The 27,715-nt window shown below is 35.4% G+C and overlaps 1 protein-coding gene across 2 annotated transcripts in view; it reads right to left on the bottom strand.

Moving 5' to 3' along the window:
* Positions 1 to 24,281, bottom strand: part of LOC101896539 (probable multidrug resistance-associated protein lethal(2)03659) — a 62,833-nt gene extending 38,552 nt beyond the window's left edge. The window contains exon 1 of one of the 2 annotated variants that reach the window (XM_059122720.1): positions 23,867 to 24,281. The gene's annotated coding sequence lies outside the window, so the exon portion shown is untranslated. Of the gene's footprint in view, positions 1 to 22,981; positions 23,182 to 23,866 lie in introns of those variants that run through there. The other variant, XM_059122721.1, reaches the window with a different exon arrangement.
* Between the last annotated feature and the right edge of the window lie 3,434 nt (positions 24,282 to 27,715).

Genomic DNA, 27,715 nt, shown 5'->3' with positions numbered 1-27,715 from the left:
TATTTTGACTTCTGTTATGGTTATTCAAACGTTTGACCCTCTATGGAATAGGTTCCGTAGGAATGGACAAATATTGTCCATTGGTCCAAAACTGTCGGACTTAATTTAAAATTATATAAATATGGTTTGGACTATATCGACTACTTTCTTCCGTTCTATAAGATTTGTGATAATTTTTAGAAAATATTAAAATGTGCGTGAGGTGCCAGATGTAGCGGACCGAAGTATTGCATTTTTAGACTTCATCTAATACAGATAAAAATATTGGCATGGACCAAACTACAAGAAAATCGAACATTTATATTCAACTAGCTGGCCCGGTCCGCGTTGCCGCCCCGTACTATTAGTTTTTAAAGCATAATAAATCACAGATCACAGTAATGACTCCATTATAATTACTCCAATTTTGATTATAAGTAATGACTTGATTATGAGTAATGACTCCATGACTAAATATAAATTAATTAACCGTCGGTTTTAGATATTTTGAATAGCCTGATCTTATTTTACAGCTATAGGCTTTAATTTGAGTGTTAAATACCCATATGACAAAGAACATCTATAATAGCCCCATGTGAAAATTCAGGTCCACCTCATACTTGAAGCAGAATGTTGTCAGAATAGCCAAAAAATTACTCTTTTGCTCCGATTACCGTAAGATGGGCATTAATTGTTTGTCATTTGAATTGTGCGGTGGAGATCCAATAAAGTTACTTTATAATTTCGTATTTTTTCTTGTTTCTGCCACAATTTCCGACTGAATGAGTCCCATATTGACATTTCGGAGTTTATTTCATATAGACGTACATCCCAAATATATTAGGATAATTATCTGTAAGATGATTTTCTACCCCAGGGTTTTTACCCCAGGTAGCCTCAAGACTAAGATGCGCACTTTTCCGAAAAATAAAAATTTATAAGAAGAGGTTTTCTTCCCCCTTAGGAACAAAGATGTCAAATAAGGGCCAAAAAATGAAAAAAGTGGTCAAGATCCCGAAAATACTTTAAATCATATGATGGTGATACCAAAACCTGATAATTTTTTGCCAAGATGGTTTCTTCTTAAATTATCAACATAAGCTAAAATTAGTACGAAAAATATGGTTAAAATGTAGAATATATCGGGGTTATGATCCATATCATGACCTAGCAAAGCGATTAAAAGTATCTTGAATGTTTAGGTAGAATTTCTATTTTGCGTTCTTTATAGTTGGTATTTGACTGATTGCAGTCCCAATGTATTTTGCATTTTGTGTTCTCATTTGACAATTTATTGTCATATGAAAGAAGCAGGTCCACTTTTTGAAATTAACCCCATAACGCTTCTTCGGTCATTTTTGTTTGTTTAAATGTATTCGCATTTTCCAGCTGAAGCACGATGTAGGCCCTGAAGTAGAAAGCATTTAACATCGTATTGCGCCCTTATTTCATTTTTAATATTATTCATTCAGAATTCAAACTAATAAAAAAATGTACACTTCAATATAGAAAAAAGAAAAAGAATCTTCAACTGGTTCGCTGATTTTTTTGCGGAAAAATTTTAAAGGTCCTTACGAAGTTTGTCGGTAGAATGTACTATTATTTTGAAATTCGATTCCATTGAAAAATTCTCGATTTTTCCCGATTTTAGAATTTTCATATAAAGCGACAACAGATAAAATTGTTATTTATAGATTTTATGTATTTATTGGGAATTATTACATAAAATCTATAAAAAACAGTTTTATCCGTTGTGGCTTTATATTACCAAAAAAAACCTACACATCATATTAGAATTCAAAAAAAAAAAAAAAAACACTACAAATGTACATTCGAAAATAGTAAGTCAAAATGGAAAAAAGTCATGCAAAATAAAACATTACTATTGTACATTTTAAAAGTCAAAATGAAAATGTTCAAAATTTCACATTTTTACGCGATTTTTTTGGATTTTATGCTTTTCTGCCAAGAGGCAATTCCGAATTTGTCTAAATCGTTAAAATCAGACCGACGGTCTTTAAGTTATAAGAGTAGAAACTAACACAACTTTCTTTTACATATAAAGAAATAGATTTAAAAGTACGCGCGTTCCTCAGCCCCTAAATAAGTACTTAGGGTTGGATGGAAAGCCAACAGTATCTCGTGTAATAATTCTCAAACCGATATCTTCACTATTTTGGCAAATATAAAGATTTTAGGTAAATCGTAATAGTGGGCGTAAAAGGAGGCGTGGTCAATATTTTTTTCTTTAAAAACCTAACTCGGGGTATGACGAACGTTTGTACAAAAAATTATGCAAATCGGTCCAGCCGTTTTCAACTGATTCCGTTACCAACAAACAACAATTGATTTTTATATATATAGATTTAAGGCGAAATTATAAATTCCATTTTCATCTCAGGTTTATACAGGGCGAGATGAGAAAACTGCAATCAAATTTAGACGGCTACCATTTCTAAGTGACAGCTCATTATATTGTTTACAAGCGTAAGAAAGCATTTTGGTGAGAATTTTCCAGAAAAAAAGTTATTCGTGATGGTATTCAGGCGTGATAGTGTGATTTCTTTATATTTGGCTGGAAAACCACAAGTGGCTATCGTTAGAGCAGTCCAGCATTTAAATGTGAATGATACTTTTGTGTATCGAACCATCGCTCGTTACCGTGATACTGGTAAAGTAGCCTGGTCAAGGAAGTGGGCGGAAGATGGAAGAAAACAGCAACATCAGCTGAAATGATTCGAAAAGTAAAGAAGCTACTTGATCGAAATCCCACGTCGCCGACAAATGGCTCGTGAGGTGAACATATCGCAATTGTCCATTCGGCAAATATTGAAAAATGAGCTCGGGGTAAAGCCATTGAAATTCCAAAAAGTTGGCAAACAAACAAAAAACAAACAAACAGCTGAAAATGTGCACCTTCGGTTGGCCATCAGAACTCAAGCGCCGGCCACGGAGATGGTGTGGGCCGCCATAACAGACGAAGGTCGCTCTCCGTCGTATTAGTCGACCGTAGCATCAGAATGAATGGCGAATATTATCGCGAAAATGTTCTGGAGGGTGTATTAAAGCCTTGGGCACGCAAACATTTTGGCCGCAGACCTTGGACATTCCAACAGGGCTCAGCACCATCGCACTCAGCAGGCGCCACCCAAGAATGGTTACAAAATGAGGTTCCTCGCTTCATTTCCAGCGCACAATGGCCACCAAAATCTCCGGATACCAATCCGTTGGACTATTGTGTCTGGGAAAGTTTGGAAAGCAAGGTTGGCACCATGGCAGAAGAATACAGGTAGATGCATCAACGCTTGAGAGCATTGATATGTCAAAAAAATTTAAATGTTTTTTCAAATATAAGTAGATTTTTATATGTTTTCTTATACTACGTCATTCGGAGGCTATTATAATTCGCGTTTTTCAACAATTTATACAAATTTAAAAAATTTTTCATTCAACATTTTCAATTCCAAAATTAGTTTGACAGTTCATTGTCCCAGCAGCTGTGTCGACGCGTCTACCTATATTCTTCTACCATGGTTGGCACTAAAAAAATACCAAAATGTCGATCACCTCAAGCAAGCGCTTTGCCGGGAATGGGTCAAAATACCGCAGAACAACATTCGGGCAGCATGTGACGGTTCCATTGGACGGTTTGAAGGTCATATTTCGTGCCAAAGTTGATCAATTCGAACAAATCAAAATTTATTCTAAAATTTGATGCTATTTCCGACATTTTTTGCTTTCATTCAATAAAATTAAAAAAATTATAAATTATGGCGTTTCACTTGGTTGCAGTTTTTATCTCACCCTGTATACAACATCAGAATTCATTTTTGTCGCTGAACAGAAAAAATCTTTGTTATTTTCCGCCTAATTTTCCGAAATGAATTTTATATGCCATGACTATACAGAAAGGGATCCAAATATGTTTAGCTACAATTCGCTTTTTGATAAATCTTCGAAATTTTATAGACAGCTTTGAATTACTTCCAGAATTTTTGATTTAAAAATTGGATGAATCGGTTGACGTTCTGATATAACCCCCATATGAGGGTAAACCCTTTATACTATAACATATTGTTGAACGAATCTTCACTTCTGTAAGGACCTTCGATTTCTATGACCTCTACGCAAAAGAAATATCCGGCACGGGTATGCATAAATCCAATTCAATTCAGTGTTAGATAGGTGTTTGAGGATTGCCTATTTTGACAACCCCGGAATATGTTTCATATGTAATTAAACACACTCCTAACTCAAGGGTTCGACTTGAGTATGTAAATTGACTTACTCTGGGCAATTGTGTTGTCTATAGGGCCACTTACGACAAAAGTGTTTTAATACACCTCTCCGCCTTTAATTTGACCACGGTTATCCAACAGCAAGTAGAATTCCCTGAGCAAGTTCTTTCTCCTGGAAGAGCAATTTGTCCAAATATTTTCTTCCTCTGTTGACACACGCCAAAATTCTCGCCTTCGTTTAGTTCCACTTTTAGCTTAATTTTTATGCAATTTTCTCCAAAATTAATTTGCAATTTTTACTCAACCACTGTGTTGGGTAATTTTTTCCTTTTTTGTTTGTCTCTAGCCCGTCACCAAATTAAAACACTTCTTCACTCTTTAATTGTTTCAAATAAGAATGTTTTATTTCTTTTCTATTCTGGTTTAACAACCAAAGGAATAGCGGGACAATATTTTTTGCATTGAATAGCAGCAGAGCGATCAGCAGAGGCAGAGCAATAACATAAACAGAGATGATGCACTCAACGTATGTATGTATGTTTGTACGTATGTGCGTTCTCTGCCTATCACTTGATCGTCTGACTGCTCATCCATATTTACAATAACAATGCTAGTTATGATGGATTCTCTTTAGGGCGAATTCAAAGTAAATAATAGAAAAGGGAAAACAGAAAAAATGACATTAAGGTGGCTCTTGTAGCGTTAAAATATTAAGTACTGAAAATAATTAATTTAAATAATGTTATGTTTTCAAAAATGCTCTTTGAGCAACAAATCAAATTTAAATAATATTAAAAAATCATTTGAGTGATTTAACATCCCGGGCCCCATTGAAACCCTGGTTTCAATCAAACTTTATTCTTTAGGAAGTACGGCTAACTTTGCCACGGGACGCTTTAATGTAGTTTGTGATGTCTTGACTTCTGCCACTCGAACAAAACCGTCTGCTCCTGGAATAAGTTTGGTAACACGACCGATGGGCCATTTCATGGGGGGAACATTGTCTTCGTGTATGAGCACCATATCGTTGACTTGAAGATTTTGTTGTGGGTTTTTCCAGCGATAACGATTTTGTAACTGAGCCAAGTATTCTGTGTGCCACCTGCTCCAGAAATGAGACTTTATGGCTGAGATTCGTTGCCACTGTTGTAGATGAGAAATGTCAGAGTCATATTTTATCTTCTCTGGAATACACTGCAACGGGCAACCAATGAGTAAATGCCCTGGAGTAAGCGCTTCTAAGTCGTTGGGATCTGTGGATATCTGGCAGATAGGACGGGAATTTAAAATTGCCTCTATTTCAACAAGGGCTGTGCATAGCTCTTCAAATGTAAGACGAGCACTAGGGAGCGTTCTGAGCAAGTGGCCTTTAGCTGATTTCACAGCAGCTTCCCATAGTCCACCAAAATGAGGAGCTCTGGGAGGAATGAAGGAAAATTCTATGAACTTCGCAGATGAATAATGAGCAACTGCTTCCTTATTTTTGTCGAGGTGGAAAAATTTATGAAAATCACTCAATTTCCTCTCTGCTCCAACAAAATTGGTAGCGTTATCGCAATAAATTCTTGACGGTACACCTCTGCGGCCAGTAAACCGTTTTAATGCTGCTATGAAGGCCTCGCTGGACAAGTCGGATACCGCTTCTAGGTGTACTGCCTTTGATGCGAAACAAACGAAGACAGCAATGTAGGATTTTGATGGAGCTTTCCCTCGAATCCTGAGATACGTTGGTATGGGACCAGCAAAATCAACTCCAACAACATCAAATGGGCGGAAACCGGTAACTCGATCCTTGGGTAAGTTGCCCATTACCTGAGTGAGTAGTTTCGGTTTGTATCTTGTGCAATGTATGCACTGATGAACCACCTTTCGGGCCAAAGACCGACAATTGATAATCCAAAATTGCTGCTGAACCAAAGATACTAAGGCCCTTGGACCAGCATGGTAATTAGAGCGATGAATGTATATCACCATAATTTTTACGAAGGGATCGATTTTGGGCAGGAGCAAAGGAAACTTCATCTCTGGTGTAAGCTCGGCATTTAATAATCGGCCGCCAACTCTTATTAATTGCACTCCAGAGACATCTTCTATAAATGGAGCCAATGATGACAGCTGACCAGAGACAAATCCATGCTTTGATATTTCAAGGAATTCCTCCGAAAAATAATGTTGTTGAATGCACCAGACTATCCTATGGAGAGAATGTGTCAACTCATCTGGAGATATAGAGGGCAAGTGGATCGATTTCCTTGAACGAATTCGAAATATATATGAGAATATTCTGAGACATTTTAAATAGTTACTGAATTTATGGACTGCTTTTAGGATATAGGGTAAGTCCTCCTTTTTTGTTATCAATGTAATTTTTCGTCTTTCAATATGCATGTCCGCTTCGCTTAGACTTGGGCCAGAATAATTTGGCCAATTGAAAAATGGACCCATAAGGAAGGAAGGGCCTACGAACCAAGGCGAAACCAGTATATCGGAAACAGAACAACCTCTGGATACTAAATTAGCGGGATTGAGTTCAGTAGGAACATATTGCCATAGGACATCAGGGCAAGTTTCTTGAATCTCAGCTACTCTGTTACCCACAAAAGTAGACAAGGTTGAAGAGTGGGAATTAATCCAATGAAGAGTAATCTGAGAATCCGACCAAAAGTAGATTTGAGAAATCGGGAATTTAAAATATTGCTTTAATTGGCTCCAGAAGATTGCGAGTAAATGAGCAGCACACAACTCTAATCGAGGCAACGTTCTCGTTTTCAAAGGCGCAACTCTTGACTTTGATGCGATTAAATTTACTGCTATGTTTCCCAAAGAATCTTCACAGCGAAGATATAAACAGCAACCATATGCCTTTATTGAAGCATCTCCAAATCCATGGACCTCTATGTTAGTTGAATTTGGTAGTCGAATGTATCGAGGAATCTTTACTTGAGACAAATTATTGTAATCAGCCATGATGGATTCCCACGCTGATTCAATTTCTTGAGGAACTGATTCATCCCAATCACATTTTATGATCCAAAGATGTTGGAGCAATATTTTTGACCTGATGATGAGAGGCCTTATTAAACCCATTGGGTCAAAGAGCGTCGACGTCAGGGAAAGAATGTTTCTTTTCGTATTATGTGCATACGTTTTGGATGGGCGAAACTCAAAATGGAATGTGTCATTATCTGAGTGCCATGTCATACCCAAAGTACTTGTGACGTCATCATTTAGCTTCATTTCTTTTACTTCATCTTCACTTGAGACATAACCTGGGTAATTGCTATGCCATTTCGAGAGTGAAAATTTCGAGTAAGATAAAATTTCGGTGACTTCTTTCTTAATGCGTTTTAAAGATACAAGGTCATCCGCTCCAGTAACCATATCGTCGACATAAAAATCATTCATTATTATGTCTTTTCCTACTTCGCATGGGTTGGGAAAACGTTCTGCGGCATAATGTAGACTTCGAATTGCGAGATATGGTGCCGAAGCTGTCCCGTATGTAACGGTGTTGAGGGCAAATGTTTTTATCGGTTTGGTGGAGTCATCTCTCCACAGTATAAGCTGAAGTTGTCTATCCTCAGGGTGAACCAAAACCTGGCGATACATTTTGACGATATCAGCTGTCATTCCGTAACGATGACACCTGAAACGAAGCAGAGTAATCATAATTTCATTCAGGGATGTTTGTGAAGAGGTTCGACATGATGCGTCGAAAACAACACGCAACTTGGTCGACACACTGCTGGGGCGAAGAACACAGTGATGTGGTATGTAATAGTTGGGAACTGAAATATTAGTGTCATCCACCTGAGACATATGGCCCAATTCCTCATATTCTTTAAGAAATTGTGAGTAATCCTCTTTTAATTCAGGGTTTTTGTTCAATTTTCTCTCTATGGAAAAGAAACGACGCAGGGCAATGTCTCGTGAATCGCCAAGCACATTTGGGTCACCTTTAAAGGGTAATCTCACCATTAAGCGTCCATCCGATTGAACTGATACATTTTTCACAAAATGGTCTTCACATACTTTTTGTTCTCGGGACATATTTTGGCATTTGCTTTCAACGACGTCAATTTTCCATAGCATTTCAATATTTTTATTTATCTCTTGGAAAATATCTTTGTGTTGTACAATGGAGTAAGTAGGCCTTTGTGATGATATTGCCGTTTGACTTGTATACTTTCCAGAGACAATCCATCCCAAGAGAGTTTTTTGTAAAGTGGGCAAATTTTCTCCAAGTTTAATTTGACCAACGGATAAGAGCGAAAAGAATGATTCTGCTCCGAGTAAAATATCGATTCCTCGTCGACGATGAAATTCTGGATCGTCTAGCTCTATGTTGGAGGGCAAATTGAAATTATTAGCGGAAAGATTCTCATCAGGATGATAACCAGTTATATTGCGAGAAACCAGGAACTCTAATGACATATTGAAGTTATTAAGACGAGATCTTATTGTCGTTTGTGTTTTATGAGTAACTCTCAACTTCGAAGAGCCAACTCCAGAGACATCTGTTGAATTTGTGCATTTCTTTAGATTAAGAGATTTGCATAATGTCTCACTTATGAAGTTAACTTGAGAGCAAGAGTCAAGCAGAGCACGGCCCAATTGATATTTTCCCTCTGAGTCACGAACCAATACTAATGCAGTAGCAAGAATAACAGCACTCACTTGGGGACTGGGTTTGTTTTGAAAGGTGCTATGTGTAGCAGCAGATGATGATGACGGTTCTTCTTCTTTCTGGGGACAGGTTGGTTCTAATTGCTTATGAAGAAGCGAGTGATGACGTTGTTTACAAAATCTACATGAATATTTTGAGGGGCATTGTATGTAACCATGCCCTTTTGATAAACAGTTGAGGCAAAGTTTTTGTTGCTTAGCTTGTTCAATTCGTTGATTAGGAGTAAGAACGATGAACCGCTGACAAGTTGATATCATATGACCCGATTTGGAGCAATGACTGCACACAAAATCTTGAGCCACATTTTTTGTTACGAATGAATGTTGTTTTTGATTATTACTATGTGAGTAATTTGTTGTTATGGTAGGGTTATGCTGTTTTGAAGACCGTCGGCACTGTGCGTCCAATTGCTGACAACGCTTGTCCAACATGGAGCAACATTCAGTCCAAGAGGGTAATTTAGAGTAATCGATGTATTCATCCCATCGTTGTTTGGTTTCAGAATCAACCTTGCTCATTGCGAGATGAATTATGAAGGCATCACAAATTTGTTCAAAGGAGCCAAGGGATTTCAAAGAGCTATAGAGAGCAGAAATTGTATCCACAATATTTCTCAATTGCTTTGGAACAGGTTTATTGGACTTCGGAAGTTCAAACATTGATGTCACATTTTCAAGAAAGATTAGTGTGTCATTATCGTACCGTTCCTTCAATCTTTTAAGGGCACTAGAGTAATTTTCATCAGTGACTTGGAATGCCTTTATGGTTGCAAGCGCTTCCCCACTAAGACACGAGAGTAAGTGGTTGAATTTTTCCGAAGTAGAAATATTTGGGTCATTGTGGACCAAATTGTTAAACGTATTTATAAAGTTCTTATATTCCAGATATTTCCCGTCAAACTTCGGTAATTTTAAGCTGGGTAATCTATTAGATGGGACATGAGGCAACACAAAAGATTGATCAGTTACACTAGGATGTCTATCTTGCCCAATTTGAGTAAGAATTTTTGTTTTAATTGAAACATATAGTTCCTCAATTTCGGCTCTTCCATTATCTCTGGGAGACAATCTTTCTATCTGACTTTGGTAGTAAGAAGCTTGCTTGTAGTGGGATTCTACAATTCCCAACCGACACTCAAGTTCTGTATGAGACAATGAAGTGTTGGATTCAATTATATTTTTAATTCGGGTCATACTCCCCTTTGACGAGCCACGTTGTTGTTTCAATTCCTCAATGGTTGTGTCCCTTTGGGAACCCTGGACTTGTTCATCAGACATTTGGAATTATAATTTTTTATAAATTTGTGTAAAAATGTTTTCCGTTGTTTACCGATGATAGGATTATGTTGCGCAAGAAAGAGAAGCCGGTTTATGAGAATGCCGTCTCAGTCTAATTTTCAGCTTCAGCCACTTGATCAACGATAGTTTTAAAAATGGCACCAAAAAATTAGATGAAAAGTAGGCGAGAATGCTGTCTCACTCTAAATTTTCAATTCAGCTATATCGATTTCCTTGAACGAATTCGAAATATATATGAGAATATTCTGAGACATTTTAAATAGTTACTGAATTTATGGACTGCTTTTAGGATATAGGGTAAGTCCTCCTTTTTTGTTATCAATGTAATTTTTCGTCTTTCAATATGCATGTCCGCTTCGCTTAGACTTGGGCCAGAATAATTTGGCCAATTGAAAAATGATGCGTCGAAAACAACACGCAACTTGGTCGACACACTGCTGGGGCGAAGAACACAGTGATGTGGTATGTAATAGTTGGGAACTGAAATATTAGTGTCATCCACCTGAGACATATGGCCCAATTCCTCATATTCTTTAAGAAATTGTGAGTAATCCTCTTTTAATTCAGGGTTTTTGTTCAATTTTCTCTCTATGGAAAAGAAACGACGCAGGGCAATGTCTCGTGAATCGCCAAGCACATTTGGGTCACCTTTAAAGGGTAATCTCACCATTAAGCGTCCATCCGATTGAACTGATACATTTTTCACAAAATGGTCTTCACATACTTTTTGTTCTCGGGACATATTTTGGCATTTGCTTTCAACGACGTCAATTTTCCATAGCATTTCAATATTTTTATTTATCTCTTGGAAAATATCTTTGTGTTGTACAATGGAGTAAGTAGGCCTTTGTGATGATATTGCCGTTTGACTTGTATACTTTCCAGAGACAATCCATCCCAAGAGAGTTTTTTGTAAAGTGGGCAAATTTTCTCCAAGTTTAATTTGACCAACGGATAAGAGCGAAAAGAATGATTCTGCTCCGAGTAAAATATCGATTCCTCGTCGACGATGAAATTCTGGATCGTCTAGCTCTATGTTGGAGGGCAAATTGAAATTATTAGCGGAAAGATTCTCATCAGGATGATAACCAGTTATATTGCGAGAAACCAGGAACTCTAATGACATATTGAAGTTATTAAGACGAGATCTTATTGTCGTTTGTGTTTTATGAGTAACTCTCAACTTCGAAGAGCCAACTCCAGAGACATCTGTTGAATTTGTGCATTTCTTTAGATTAAGAGATTTGCATAATGTCTCACTTATGAAGTTAACTTGAGAGCAAGAGTCAAGCAGAGCACGGCCCAATTGATATTTTCCCTCTGAGTCACGAACCAATACTAATGCAGTAGCAAGAATAACAGCACTCACTTGGGGACTGGGTTTGTTTTGAAAGGTGCTATGTGTAGCAGCAGATGATGATGACGGTTCTTCTTCTTTCTGGGGACAGGTTGGTTCTAATTGCTTATGAAGAAGCGAGTGATGACGTTGTTTACAAAATCTACATGAATATTTTGAGGGGCATTGTATGTAACCATGCCCTTTTGATAAACAGTTGAGGCAAAGTTTTTGTTGCTTAGCTTGTTCAATTCGTTGATTAGGAGTAAGAACGATGAACCGCTGACAAGTTGATATCATATGACCCGATTTGGAGCAATGACTGCACACAAAATCTTGAGCCACATTTTTTGTTACGAATGAATGTTGTTTTTGATTATTACTATGTGAGTAATTTGTTGTTATGGTAGGGTTATGCTGTTTTGAAGACCGTCGGCACTGTGCGTCCAATTGCTGACAACGCTTGTCCAACATGGAGCAACATTCAGTCCAAGAGGGTAATTTAGAGTAATCGATGTATTCATCCCATCGTTGTTTGGTTTCAGAATCAACCTTGCTCATTGCGAGATGAATTATGAAGGCATCACAAATTTGTTCAAAGGAGCCAAGGGATTTCAAAGAGCTATAGAGAGCAGAAATTGTATCCACAATATTTCTCAATTGCTTTGGAACAGGTTTATTGGACTTCGGAAGTTCAAACATTGATGTCACATTTTCAAGAAAGATTAGTGTGTCATTATCGTACCGTTCCTTCAATCTTTTAAGGGCACTAGAGTAATTTTCATCAGTGACTTGGAATGCCTTTATGGTTGCAAGCGCTTCCCCACTAAGACACGAGAGTAAGTGGTTGAATTTTTCCGAAGTAGAAATATTTGGGTCATTGTGGACCAAATTGTTAAACGTATTTATAAAGTTCTTATATTCCAGATATTTCCCGTCAAACTTCGGTAATTTTAAGCTGGGTAATCTATTAGATGGGACATGAGGCAACACAAAAGATTGATCAGTTACACTAGGATGTCTATCTTGCCCAATTTGAGTAAGAATTTTTGTTTTAATTGAAACATATAGTTCCTCAATTTCGGCTCTTCCATTATCTCTGGGAGACAATCTTTCTATCTGACTTTGGTAGTAAGAAGCTTGCTTGTAGTGGGATTCTACAATTCCCAACCGACACTCAAGTTCTGTATGAGACAATGAAGTGTTGGATTCAATTATATTTTTAATTCGGGTCATACTCCCCTTTGACGAGCCACGTTGTTGTTTCAATTCCTCAATGGTTGTGTCCCTTTGGGAACCCTGGACTTGTTCATCAGACATTTGGAATTATAATTTTTTATAAATTTGTGTAAAAATGTTTTCCGTTGTTTACCGATGATAGGATTATGTTGCGCAAGAAAGAGAAGCCGGTTTATGAGAATGCCGTCTCAGTCTAATTTTCAGCTTCAGCCACTTGATCAACGATAGTTTTAAAAATGGCACCAAAAAATTAGATGAAAAGTAGGCGAGAATGCTGTCTCACTCTAAATTTTCAATTCAGCTATATTCCTTATCGCTTATAAAAATGGCTTCGATTCTTTCGCAAAATGACGGAGTAATGGCTGACGGTAAAAAGGCGGGCAAACAAAATCCAAATGCACTTGGGTAATATGGAGCAAAATTTGTAGGTTAAAAAGACACAAGTGTCCTGTCACGGTCGCCAATGTTTGAGGATTGCCTATTTTGACAACCCCGGAATATGTTTCATATGTAATTAAACATACTCCTAACTCAAGGGTTCGACTTGAGTATGTAAATTGACTTACTCTGGGCAATTGTGTTGTCTATAGGGCCACTTACGACAAAAGTGTTTTAATACACCTCTCCGCCTTTAATTTGACCACGGTTATCCAACAGCAAGTAGAATTCCCTGAGCAAGTTCTTTCTTCTGGAAGAGCAATTTGTCCAAATATTTTCTTCCTCTGTTGACACACGCCAAAATTCTCGCCTTCGTTTAGTTCCACTTTTAGCTTAATTTTTATGCAATTTTCTCCAAAATTAATTTGCAATTTTTACTCAACCACTGTGTTGGGTAATTTTTTCCTTTTTTGTTTGTCTCTAGCCCGTCACCAAATTAAAACACTTCTTCACTCTTTAATTGTTTCAAATAAGAATGTTTTATTTCTTTTCTATTCTGGTTTAACAACCAAAGGAATAGCGGGACAATATTTTTTGCATTGAATAGCAGCAGAGCGATCAGCAGAGGCAGAGCAATAACATAAACAGAGATGATGCACTCAACGTATGTATGTATGTTTGTACGTATGTGCGTTCTCTGCCTATCACTTGATCGTCTGACTGCTCATCCATATTTACAATAACAATGCTAGTTATGATGGATTCTCTTTAGGGCGAATTCAAAGTAAATAATAGAAAAGGGAAAACAGAAAAAATTACATTAAGGTGGCTCTTGTAGCGTTAAAATATTAAGTACTGAAAATAATTAATTTAAATAATGTTATGTTTTCAAAAATGCTCTTTGAGCAACAAATCAAATTTAAATAATATTAAAAAATCATTTGAGTGATTTAACAATAGGTATAGTATATTGCCACGTACTTCTTAACAGCAGTGTAAACGTATGAATATAAATTCCAAAGAATACCACTTACAAGCGGGCAATAGTTTGCAAAGTACGTCATACGTCATGTATTTTCCCTTTGGTGGTTTGTGGGTGTTGGATTCGTTTTTCGCGCCCGCCCTGCTTTATTGGCTACACACGCTGCCGCTTTTAGTATGTGTGTTTCGATTCTCATTGTCTCGCTGTTGTTGCTGTTGCTAATATTTCACTTATTATTTGTAGCTACTCGACAATGAAAAAAATCTTCTTTGCATTAATGGATATTTCTTTTGTCTTGTTTTTGTTGCTTTTGTTTCTCATTTATTACTAATGTTTTATACGGTTTTATTATTATGTATGCCAATATATTGCTGGTGTTATTACAACAAATAAGAACAACAACAGCAACAACACCAAACTTTGATGTTCCCCACTTACTGTTCCGCATTTATGTCTTACATGGCATTGGAATTGGAATTTTAAATTAAAAACTAAACGACTCAATTAGAAAGAAGCGAAAAATTGTGAAATCGCGAATGTGATTCATCATCGTCTAAAGATAGGGAATTAGAAATTACACAACAAAAGGGTGGGAAACTAAGGATACTAGGTATTTTTTTGTTTTTTTTTTCATTTTAATTACAAGGATAACTTGTTAAAAGTATAAAAAATATATATATTATTCGATATATTTGTAATGGAATGTAGCCTAACTGCATGCAAAATATGCTATTATTCTTTTTTTGAAACAAAATTAGAAAAAACAAGTGAAATAGTATCAGTATTTCAGTATTTCGGTTTTGCCTACAGATGTATACCCTCAGCCTTAACTAAGGTTCCGAAGCAGTTGGCCAATATTGACCAATTTGTATCTGACCTAAGATTGGTATAAATATTACAACGTGACAGATTTGAAATATAGCGACTACTTCCTATACCTTATATAAGATATGTGCAAATTTTTGGAAATATTCGTGAGGTAACAAAAATAGCGGACTGAAGTATTCCGTTTTCATATTTAATTTAAGACAGATAAAAATGTGGGTATGTGCAAAATTTGAAGATTATCGAACCTTTATATACAATTTTATGCGAAATCATAAATTTCGATAAATTACATATTCATTTGTGAGTCAAGTACCCGAAGGAGTTGGCAGATGTATATCATCTTCACAACAGATCTTGTGTTGGCAAAAATGTTTTTATGTAGGAAATTTGAGGAGATGTATGATTTTGAAAGCTTATTTCGTTTTCTTTGAGCATTTTGTTTTTCTAAATCTTGAACCCTATGTGGGGGAAGTACCAGAACAAATGGTGCGATCTCTACCATCTTTATAAGAGGTCTTGTGTTGATAGAAATATTTATATGTATCAAGTCTGAATGGAAACGGATGTTCATTTCAAGTTTTATGATCTTGATCTTGATGGATATTAAAAAATTTGACCCTTTTTTAGGGGAGGCAGACCGATATATACCATCTTCACACCAGACCTTGGGCTAATAAAAATATTGTGATGTGTATCATTTGAAGAGAACTGGATGTTTTTATTCGGATTTTATGATCGTTTTGGTTATTCAAAACTTTCACCCTTTGTTGGGGAGGTACCAAAAGGAGTATTCCGATCTCTACCATCATCGTAACACATCTTTTGTTGATGGAAATATTGAGATGTACCAAGTCTGCAATGGAATCGGATGTTGATTTCGCTTTTTATGAGCTTCCAGGATATTTAGCCTTTTTAGCCTTTGTGGGGGAGGTACCAGAAGGGGAGGACCGAAATATCCCATCTTCACAACAGGTATGGTGTTAGCAAAAATGTTTGTATGTTTGAAATATAAAGAGAACCGAATGCTTATTTCGGATTTTATAAACGTTTTGGTTATTCAAAACTTTGACACCTTGTGGGGGAGGTTCCAGAAGGAATGGTCCGATATCTACCGTATTTATAACAGATCCTGTGTTGATAGAAATTATCAGATGTGCCAAGTCTAAATGGAATCGGATGTTAATTTCGAGCTATTGTGGGGAGGTACCAGAAGGAGTGGACCGATATATTCCATCTTATTACCCGATCTTGGGTTCGTAAAAATATTAGGATGTGTTAAATTTAAAGACTATAGGATTCTTACACCACATTTTTTAAGAGTCATAATTATTCAAAATGTTTACCCTTTGTGGGGGAGGCATATTTATATTATATTAGGATTTGCAAACTTGGAGCAAAGTCGGATTGCTTCTCTTTATGTGCAGAAAATAGATTTTTTTAATTTCCGTCTTTTGTGGGGGAGGTACTAATAGGAGTGAACCGATATATTCCATCTTAACATCAGATCTTGGGTTTATAAAAATATTGGGGTGTGTGAAATTTGAAGACAATCGGACTCTTGCATCACATTTTATAAGACTTGTAATTATTCGAAATGTTGACCCTTTGTGGGGGAAATACTTAATGGAGTGGACTGATGTTGTCCATTTTCCATTAGGAATGGCAAAGCTCGAGCAAACCCGGATCCTTTTTTCTCTTTCTGTGCTGAAAATATATTTTTTGGAAATTTCGACCTTTTATTGAGGAGGTACCAGAATGAGTGATGCGATATATTCCACCTTAACACCAGATCTTGGGTTTATAAAAATATTGGGAAGTGTGAAATTTTAAGACAATCGGATTCTTTCATCACCTTTTTTAAAAGTTGTAATTATTCAAAATTTTGAATCTTTGAGGGAAGGTATTTGATAGCACTACCCCCGACGCAAATATTAGGATTCGAAAGTTGGAGCAAAATAGGATTATCCTTTCCCTTTCTTTGCAGAAAATATATTTTTTGAAAATTTCGACCTTTTGTGGGGGAGGTACCAGGTGGACCGTTATTGCCCATCTCCGAACTCGATCTATGTTTGACAAAAATATTACAATGTACCAAGTTTGGACCAAACCGGATACTCCCTTCGAGAGTTATCGTACGCGCCAACCAGACAGACGAATGTACATCGCTAGATCGATTCGAAATGTCCTAAAATGGATTTGATCCAAAGTGACCTAGGGTCTAAAAACCGTTATTTCGATAAGTCACGTTTTGGCCGTATCAAATGATATATACCCTCCTTAGCCATATGGCTGAGGGTATAATTATCACATATCTCATATAAAGTGAAGGAAGCAGTCGATATAGTCCAAACTTGGCATGTCGCAATATTTATACAATATTAATTTAGGTCCGATACGAAATGGACAATATTGGACCATTCCTTCGGAACCTACTCCATAGAGGGTCAAACATTTGAATAATCACGACAAAAGCCAAAATATATTTAACTAATCGAACATTGGCTGAGGGTACACATCTATCGGCAAAACCGACCGATATTTTTTAATTTGTTAAATAATAAAATTAGTAACAGAAAGATATTGGAAATTCGCTCTATGAGAACTACGTTGCCCAGAAACAGAAAAAATAAATAAATTCACAAATAATTTACCACCACCGTTCAATAATAATTACAAAAAAATCCAACTTGTGCGGTTTTTGCATAGTATCTAACTTATTTCGATACTAACAATTCAATTTTCTGTTAGTAACAGAATTGTATCTGCCGAAGATAACAGAATAATTGAAACGAGTCGCTATTTAAATGTAATTACACTGTTATTTCCGTTCCATCATTCATTATAACAAAAGTGAATTGCCTGGTTGGGTGTGTGAGTTTGGAAATCGTCTCCATTCGATAGAAGTTTACAAAAAATAAATTACTTAGCAATTATCGCTGTGGGAACTGAAATATTTCATATAAAGAAGATAGAATCCGTATAATCACAGTTACAACAAATACATTGTAAGCCATTGTATAGGGGCGGGACATAATCATGATTTCGTTTTTTTCTCTCTGTTATAATTAAGTGTTGATATTTTGTTCGGAACTTTGTAGAAAATCATTCCTAAGCCCGTTCTACATAACGAAAATAGAAATTGTTAATATGAAAGAAATGCAATTTGTCACGCAAACTAATAAAATAAAGGTATACATGCTAAGAAGACTTAACATCGGGTTGAATGATTACTTGCAATAAACTATGGGTTTATTTAACCTCTTCGCAAGAAAAATATGGATAGGACCCAGTAAGGATTTGCATACATCCGAATTTGTGTTATTTTGGGCACTTCTGTCACATTGAAGGTATTATTTTAAAATTTGAATACACATTAAAAAAACCAGTTAAAAAGTATCAGTCGACTTTACAAACAAATGCATAACCTCAGCCAATGTTCGATTATCTATATATATAAAAATCAATTGTTGTTTGTTGGTAACGGAATCAGTTGAAAACGGCTGGACCGATTTGCATAATTTTTTGTACAAACGTTCGTCATACCCCGAGTTAGGTTTTTAAAGAAAAAAATATTGACCACGCCTCCTTTTACGCCCACTATTACGATTTACCTAAAATCTTTATATTTGCCAAAATAGTGAAGATATCGGTTTGAGAATTATTACACGAGATACTGTTGGCTTTCCATCCAACCCTAAGTACTTATTTAGGGGCTGAGGAACGCGCGTACTTTTAAATCTATTTCTTTATATGTAAAAGAAAGTTGTGTTAGTTTCTACTCTTATAACTTAAAGACCGTCGGTCTGATTTTAACGATTTAGACAAATTCGGAATTGCCTCTTGGCAGAAAAGCATAAAATCCAAAAAAATCGCGTAAAAATGTGAAATTTTGAACATTTTCATTTTGACTTTTAAAATGTACAATAGTAATGTTTTATTTTGCATGACTTTTTTCCATTTTGACTTACTATTTTCGAATGTACATTTGTAGTGTTTTTTTTTTTTTTTTTTGAATTCTAATATGATGTGTAGGTTTTTTTTGGTAATATAAAGCCACAACGGATAAAACTGTTTTTTATAGATTTTATGTAATAATTCCCAATAAATACATAAAATCTATAAATAACAATTTTATCTGTTGTCGCTTTATATGAAAATTCTAAAATCGGGAAAAATCGAGAATTTTTCAATGGAATCGAATTTCAAAATAATAGTACATTCTACCGACAAACTTCGTAAGGACCTTTAAAATTTTTCCGCAAAAAAATCAGCGAACCAGTTGAAGATTCTTTTTCTTTTTTCTATATTGAAGTGTACATTTTTTTATTAGTTTGAATTCTGAATGAATAATATTAAAAATGAAATAAGGGCGCAATACGATGTTAAATGCTTTCTACTTCAGGACCTACATCGTGCTTCAGCTGGAAAATGCGAATACATTTAAACAAACAAAAATGACCGAAGAAGCGTTATGGGGTTAATTTCAAAAAGTGGACCTGCTTCTTTCATATGACAATAAATTGTCAAATGAGAACATAAAATGCAAAATACATTGGGACTGCAATCAGTCAAATACCAACTATAAAGAACGCAAAATAGAAATTCTACCTAAACATTCAAGATACTTTTAATCGCTTTGCTAGGTCATGATATGGATCATAACCCCGATATATTCTACATTTTAACCATATTTTTCGTACTAATTTTAGCTTATGTTGATAATTTAAGAAGAAACCATCTTGGCAAAAAATTATCAGGTTTTGGTATCACCATCATATGATTTAAAGTATTTTCGGGATCTTGACCACTTTTTTCATTTTTTGGCCCTTATTTGACATCTTTGTTCCTAAGGGGGAAGAAAACCTCTTCTTATAAATTTTTATTTTTCGGAAAAGTGCGCATCTTAGTCTTGAGGCTACCTGGGGTAAAAACCCTGGGGTAGAAAATCATCTTACAGATAATTATCCTAATATATTTGGGATGTACGTCTATATGAAATAAACTCCGAAATGTCAATATGGGACTCATTCAGTCGGAAATTGTGGCAGAAACAAGAAAAAATACGAAATTATAAAGTAACTTTATTGGATCTCCACCGCACAATTCAAATGACAAACAATTAATGCCCATCTTACGGTAATCGGAGCAAAAGAGTAATTTTTTGGCTATTCTGACAACATTCTGCTTCAAGTATGAGGTGGACCTGAATTTTCACATGGGGCTATTATAGATGTTCTTTGTCATATGGGTATTTAACACTCAAATTAAAGCCTATAGCTGTAAAATAAGATCAGGCTATTCAAAACATCTAAAACCGACGGTTAATTAATTTATATTTAGTCATGGAGTCATTACTCATAATCAAGTCATTACTTATAATCAAAATTGGAGTAATTATAATGGAGTCATTACTGTGATCTGTGATTTATTATGCTTTAAAGACTAATAGTACGGGGCGGCAACGCGGACCGGGCCAGCTAGTTTAAATATATTTTGAAAATGATTATGCAAATAGTTGAACCTATTTGGAGTAGGTTCCGAAGGAATAGGCCAATATTGTCCATTTCGTATCGGACCTAAATAGATATGATATAAATATTGCGACGTCCCTGGTTTGGACTACATCGACTGCTTCCTTCTCTTTATATGAGATATGTGATAATTTTTAGAAAATGTTAAAATGCGCGTGAGCTACCACATTTAGTCGATCGAAGTATTCCATTTTCATACTTCATCTAATACAGATAAAAATATTGATATGGGCAAAATTACAAGAAAATCGAACATTTATATCCAATTTTATGCGAAATCATAAATTCCATTTTCATCTCACGTTTCAAGTTGAGAGAAATATTTAGATATAACAAGTTGTAAAGAATCGCTAACTGGTTTCACAAGTTATGACAGATAAAAGTATTGAAAATTGTGACCCCTTGTGAATGAGGTACCAGAATGGGTTCACAGATATATATCATCTCCACAACAGATCTTGTGTTAGCAAAAATGTTTGTATGTGTGCAATTTAGAGGGAATTGGAAGCTTATTTCGCATTCTTTGAGCGTTTCGTTTTTCAACATATTGAACCCTATGTTGGGAAGGCACTAGAAGAAATGGTCCGATCTTTACCATCTTTATTACATATCTTGTGTTGATGGAAATATTGAGCTGTAACAAGTCTGAATGCAATCGGATGTTAATTTCGCGTTTTCTGAGCTTCATGGATATAGAAAATGTTGAAGTGGTGGACACATATATCCCATATCTTAGCAACAGATCTTGTGATAGTATAAATACGGGAATGTGTGAAATATAAAGAGAACCGGATGCTTATTTCGGATTTTATAAACGTTTTGGTTATTAAAAACATTGACCCTTCGTGGGGGAGGTATCAGAAAATTTTATAAGAGTTGTAATTATTCAAAATTTTGTGGAGTGGAATAATATTATCCATTTTTGCACCTGACGTAGAACTGACGCAAATATTAGGATTTGCAAAGTTGGAGCAAAATCGGATTATCGTTTCTCTTTCTGTGCAGAATATATTTTTTTTTTTTTTGAAAATTTAGAGCTTTTGTGCGTGACGTCTCCTTCTGGTCCGATATTTCCCATCTCGGAACTCGATCGTGCGCACCAGCCAGCCAGACAGACGGACGGACGGGCAGACATCGCTAGATCGACTCCATATGTCCTGAAACGGATTTGGTCCAAAGAGACCTAGGGTGTAAAACCGTTATTTCGACTAGGCACGTTTTGACCGTATCAAATGATATATACCCTATGTAGTCATATGACTGAGGGTATAATTAATGTAATATAGAACGTTTTTATACCATCCACCATACATAGTATGGAGGTTATATTAAGTTCGTCATTCTGTTTGTAACTCATCGGAATAATACATATAGACATAACAATGTATATATTCTTAATCAGCGTAAAATCTAAGCCTTTCCGTCCGTCTGTCCGTCTTTTGTTATCACGCTAGAGTCAAAACTAATATAGATAGGAAGCTAAATTTTTCAATCGATCTGTCTTTTGTCTGCGGGTAGGTCAAGTTCGAAGATATTTGTATTTTCATATTTGTAGAAACATTTTTAATGGAATTGTCTGAAAATCCACACAAGAAGTTCTTTCTGAGTACTTTACCCCGTGGAAGATAATTGCCTGTACAGGTCCACGTTTTAGTATAGCATCCATATAATGGTATCCCCAAATATTCGATATTTATATGACTTTGGCAACATTATTCACCGGAATTGCATCAAATGTCGTATCTGAAGTTCGTAATGGTTACGACAACATATGACGGGACATTGTCTATGCAGATCCACACCTTAGCATAGCTCCCTTATAACGGTACCTCCCTTTATTCGGTATTTTGGCATTATTTACCAGAATTATTTCGAATTTCGTAGTTGTAGTTCGGAATCGTTACTACAGTCGAGGTCAAAAAGTGACTTATCCAGCAGCACGTATTCGTATAGCCCCTTGTAGTTTTTTTTTTTATTTTCAACGCAATATTTATTTATTTTATTTATTTTTTTTTTAATTTGTCAAGTTCCTTCCCTATGGTGGAGGGTATTCAAAGTTTTGACACGGCCGAACTTACTACTTTTTTAACTTGTTTATTTATTTTGCCGCAAAACAGTCGGCTTTGTCTCCAGGAAAAACAGCGATTCCGATTGTTTATAGAAAGCTGTGATTATATTTTTATTAAATATTACTCTGCAAGGTGGGTTATTATAAAATCATTTGTTTCTCTAACATTAATTTCTTATAATTTTTTATTTCTTTTGTTTCCTTTTAACGTGATCATCATCGTCTAGTGTGTCATTACTCTTTCCACACTTTTTTTCTTATATTCGCTACGCGCAATGCCATTCTCTGCTGATCAATGATCTCTGACATGGAAACGGCAAATTATGCACTTCAAAACTACTTTAAAGTGATTTTAATGCAATTTATGCACCGTTATTGTCGAACAAACACACGTACACATACAATTTGTATACTTACAGTGGAACCTGGGATTATTTACGACACTTTTTTGAGAAATTGATTCTTAAGGAATTGTTTAAATAAACAAATCTTGTTAGAATTTTTGTGGTGTTTTACTGTATAAATTTTTGCTTGTATGTATGTACGTAGACAGGTATATATAATTAAGCAGACAGCCCGACGCACATTGCCTTGGTACACTTAGGTGTTACGCTACCATAAGATTTGCCGACTGTGACCAACAAAGGCATCTGCCAAAAACTACAAAATAATTGTATCACTAATAACAACAATTACACTTGACACTTACGGGAAAGAGAATGAAAGCAGAGAATTACATGAAAGAGAGAGAGAGAGGGAGAGCGTACATAATTACAAACTCTTAACGAATTGAGAGACACGAAATATAGAAATATAGCGGTAAACTACAAATGCAACAAATCGTTGTGCAAAACGCCGAATTGGACTAACCGCCAGTCGACGTCATTATTTGGTTTTTAATTTAGCATTTAATCAATTATCTAATACACGTGTTCAACAATCAAATTCCTATAGCTATTCCCTAAACATCTAACTAAACATTCTCTGATTTGCAAAACAAAAAGAAAAACAAATTGTAAAATATTTTATTTTTTCTCCACTTCAAGTCAATTTTGCCGCACAAACACACACTTTTTGTTCGAGTTTCATTGCCAAATGTGTGAAACAAGGGGATGATAGCTGACTGGTCTGCTGCCTACCTGTCGACTTTGCCTTAATTCCTTTTAAACGTCACTAAGCAAAAATAAAATTAAAACACCCGAAATAAACGGAAATGAAATTCATCATCAGGAGGGAGAGGGGCCACACAAACATATGGTTTTAATACAAATTATTTCCAATATATTTTTTTTTCAAACAAACCTTAGGATTTACTGATAATAATTCGGTGGCTGGTCGTTTTGGTTATTGGTTCTAATATTACAATTGTTGATTGTATTTCATAACTGTGGTGGGGTTTTTTGCTTTTTGGCAAATATTCTTCTTCTTTTTTATTTCTTCTTTGAATTAAAACAACACACTACTACCATTCACTATTCAACGCGAAATAAATAAAACACACAACGATCCAATAAGAATGTTTGCTAAATAAAACAATTATTTTTGTTGTTGTTATTATTATTTTTTTTTCAAGTTTGAATTTCGTACGGCAGCCACGATTTATTCTTTAGAGATTCTCCAATGCCGCCGCCTTAACACACATTAAAATTACCGTAACTTAAAACGACACACACGAACCACACGAAGAGCAAAAAAGAACTGAAGCCAGCGTGTGCTCGCTCACTCGTAGATTTCGTTCTTTTGTTTGGAATAAAAAATCGCTCGCAATGTTGACAATTCCGTCATTAAGACAGCAGCACAGCAAATGAGTTGTATGAGTCGATAAGGCGGTTTTCTTAATGTTTTGGACTTGGCAACCTTGTTGAGAAGAATATACCCGTTTTACATTGGGCAATTTTATTTGCTGCAATTAAAAGATTGCAATTTCATTATTTTAAGTTTTATTTCAGTATAAACTGTCCGATAAACAAAAGGTCAGACCATCTTCCCTTTATCTTTAAACGTAAAGTTTACTGAATTTATGTTGCCATATTTTATATTGATAATAACAACAAAATTGATATAAATAAAACAAGTAAAAAATAATGTAACTAAAATCATCAATATAGGGAGGTACTATTATATGGGGGCTATACCAAAATGTGGACCTGCACAGACAATTTTCTGCTTTAAGCTGCAGTATCCATTACGAACTTCAAATACCAAATTTGAAACAATTCCGATGAATAATGTCGTTAAAATCATCAAAATACCAAATATAGGGAGGTACCGTTATATGGGGGCTCTAATAAGAAGTGGACCTGCACAGACAATTTTTTGTCTTAGGCTGTAATATCCATTATAAACTTCAAATACAAAATTTAAAACAATTCCGGTGAATAATGTCGCTAAAATCAACAAAGTACCGAATATGGGGAGATACCGTTATATGAGGGCTATACCAAAACGTGGACCTACATGGCAATACAATAGTCCTGCAGACTACTACTTCATTTCGTTCGGAAGCAGAGTGATTTCCACAGACTGATAGACGAACGGACATCGCTAAATCGACATCGAATATATATACTTTGTGGGGTCAAAAATGTATATTTCCAGGTGTTACAAACGTAATGACAATCTTAATATACCCTCCATACTATGGTGTAGGGTATAAAAATGGATAACGCATATCGTTTATTTTGTATTGAAGAATTGAATTATAATTTTATTTCACGAAATTAATTACAAATTAGTTTTGTTTATTATTTTTAAACAAAAATGAAGATGCCATTGTGAAAAGAATGCAGTGACCATGGTACAATAAGGAGGTAGAACAGCTTCTTAAAACTACAGAAATACAGCCCTGAGGCAAAGCCCGCTTCCTGTCAGATTCATTCAAAATTATATACAAAAAGTTGTTTACGCGAGCCGCAATATACGTGTCTTCCAATCATTGGTTTTGAAAATATTTTGTTTTCATTTTTCAAAACAATAAATACATACACAAAATTGGCAGAAGTCGGGCACACTTAGAAAAAAATTTTAATCAGCTGGTAGCTCTACCTTACCTTTTTATTGTACTATGGCAGTGACTACAAGTTATTTTTACAAAAAACTTGTCATATCTCTGCAAATTTTTTCTTTTTTTTTCTCGATTTATTTTAACGGAAAATGTAATTATGAAAACCCTGCAATGTAAACTATATCCTGAAAGTGGGGGATAAGAAGACTGGAATAGGCTTATGTTTACATTAGAATTTTTTGGATTCATAGTGATTTATTGCAATTATATGGAATGAAATTGACAATTTAAATCCATCGGTTTTACTACATCCGGTAAACATACTATATATTTGATATTGAAAAAGATGAAGAAGGCGACATATCCGCACCTGTAAAATAGGACTATTGTTCTTGTTAGTCACAAACATTAAAAAAATAAAGAAGGTAAAGTAATTTGAAATAAACGTTCCCATCTTTGCATTTTTTGTAATTTAGCTTGTCAAAGTTCACTGCAAGGAAAACAGGTTCCCATCTCTGAACTGTCACAAAACATGACATATTTATTTACATTTATAAATGTTGATTGGTTAATGGTGATTGAATCAATTTTCAATTGCCATGTGTGGAATTAAAATTGTGTCAATGTCATTTAATTGTTACGGAGAAAAGAAATGGTAAATATCCTTAGTCTTGCGACTTCGGAGGGTATATATAAATGCATTCGCCCAAAATGTGCCTCACAGATACAATTGTTTTAGTTCTTTTGTAATCCATCTAATCTGTCCTCAATTCATCTTTTTGATCCGTGTGGTGAGCGCCATAACTCTGAAAGAGTGTATCAGATTTAGTGCGAAGTGAACATCCTTCCATTCCTATAAATTTTAAATCGTGTTTAACACCTAGGGATTCAATTATGTTTTTGAATGGGGAAATTTTAAAACAACATAATGGTTTCATAGAAAAATCCGCACTTTCTGAGATATGGGGTTCCGACAATTCACAAATAACTCTTTTGTATTTATAAATGTTGATTAGCGTACCCGTGAATCTTAAGGACCGAAAGTCATCAGTCTAAACAATTATCAAAGTAAGAAAAACTTGGGGTCGCGTTGAAGCTCTCGGGCCCAGACTCATGAAATAATAAAACATATTGTGTGCGTTGATGAAAATACATGGGTTCACTGATTCAGATACCTTCTCCACGAACGGTTCACATATTTAAAAAATAAATATCGTGCAAAGCGAATAATATTTATACCCACCACCTTGAAAAGAGGGTATATTAGATTCGCATTCCGTTTGTAACTCTAAAAATTCGTCGGAGACCCCATGAAGCATATATGTTAATGATCAGAATAGAGATCAAAGACGATTTAACGTCCATCGGCCTGTTTGCCTGGCTAGATCGAGTTCGAAGTGGTTAATATCGGCACACACCTTCTATTACCTTCCCACCAATGATTACAATTTTTAATAATCGTATTTCTTATAAAAGGTGAAGTAAGAGTCCTATTGTCTTAAAATTTCGCAGATCACAGTATTTAGATCAAGTGTGGAGATATATCTGTTCACTTCTTCTCATACTTCTCCACAAAGGGTCAAAATTTGTAATAATTATAAATCAGATTACATCTGAACTGAATCCACACTTTTCTTCAAATATTGTGTATCACATTTTTTTACCAACTAGAGATCTGATGTGATGAAATTTAAGGGCCAAAACTTTCTGGAACCTTCCAAACAAGGGACCAAATTTGAGAATAACTAAACGTGTGATTCTTTCAAAACTTCACACATTCATATATCTCATATAAAGTGAAGGAATAGTCGATATAGTCCAATTCTGGCATGTTGTAAAATTTATATCAGATCTATGTCAGATTCAAAATTGAAAATATTGGTCCATTCCTTCGGCCCATAAAGGATCCAGTGTTTGAATAATCATAACGCAAGTCCAAATATATTTAACTAAACGGACATATTTGTGGGGAACTTACCAAAAGAGTTGACCGATATATTCCATTTTTACACCGGCTTTAATATAGAAAAAAATATTTTATGGGTGAGGTAATGGATCAAATATACAACTAATGTTCATTTTCGCACCCTTCCCTCAATATGAACTTTTTATTTTCTAGCAAAATATCACACATTTGTGAGGAGGTA

The sequence above is a fragment of the Musca domestica genome, unplaced genomic scaffold, assembly GCF_030504385.1.
Source record: "Musca domestica strain aabys unplaced genomic scaffold, Musca_domestica.polishedcontigs.V.1.1 21, whole genome shotgun sequence".
Classification (NCBI taxonomy): Eukaryota; Metazoa; Arthropoda; class Insecta; order Diptera; family Muscidae; genus Musca; species Musca domestica.
Note: the sequence above shows the minus strand (reverse complement) of the source record. Positions and strands in the feature narration are given on the sequence as shown.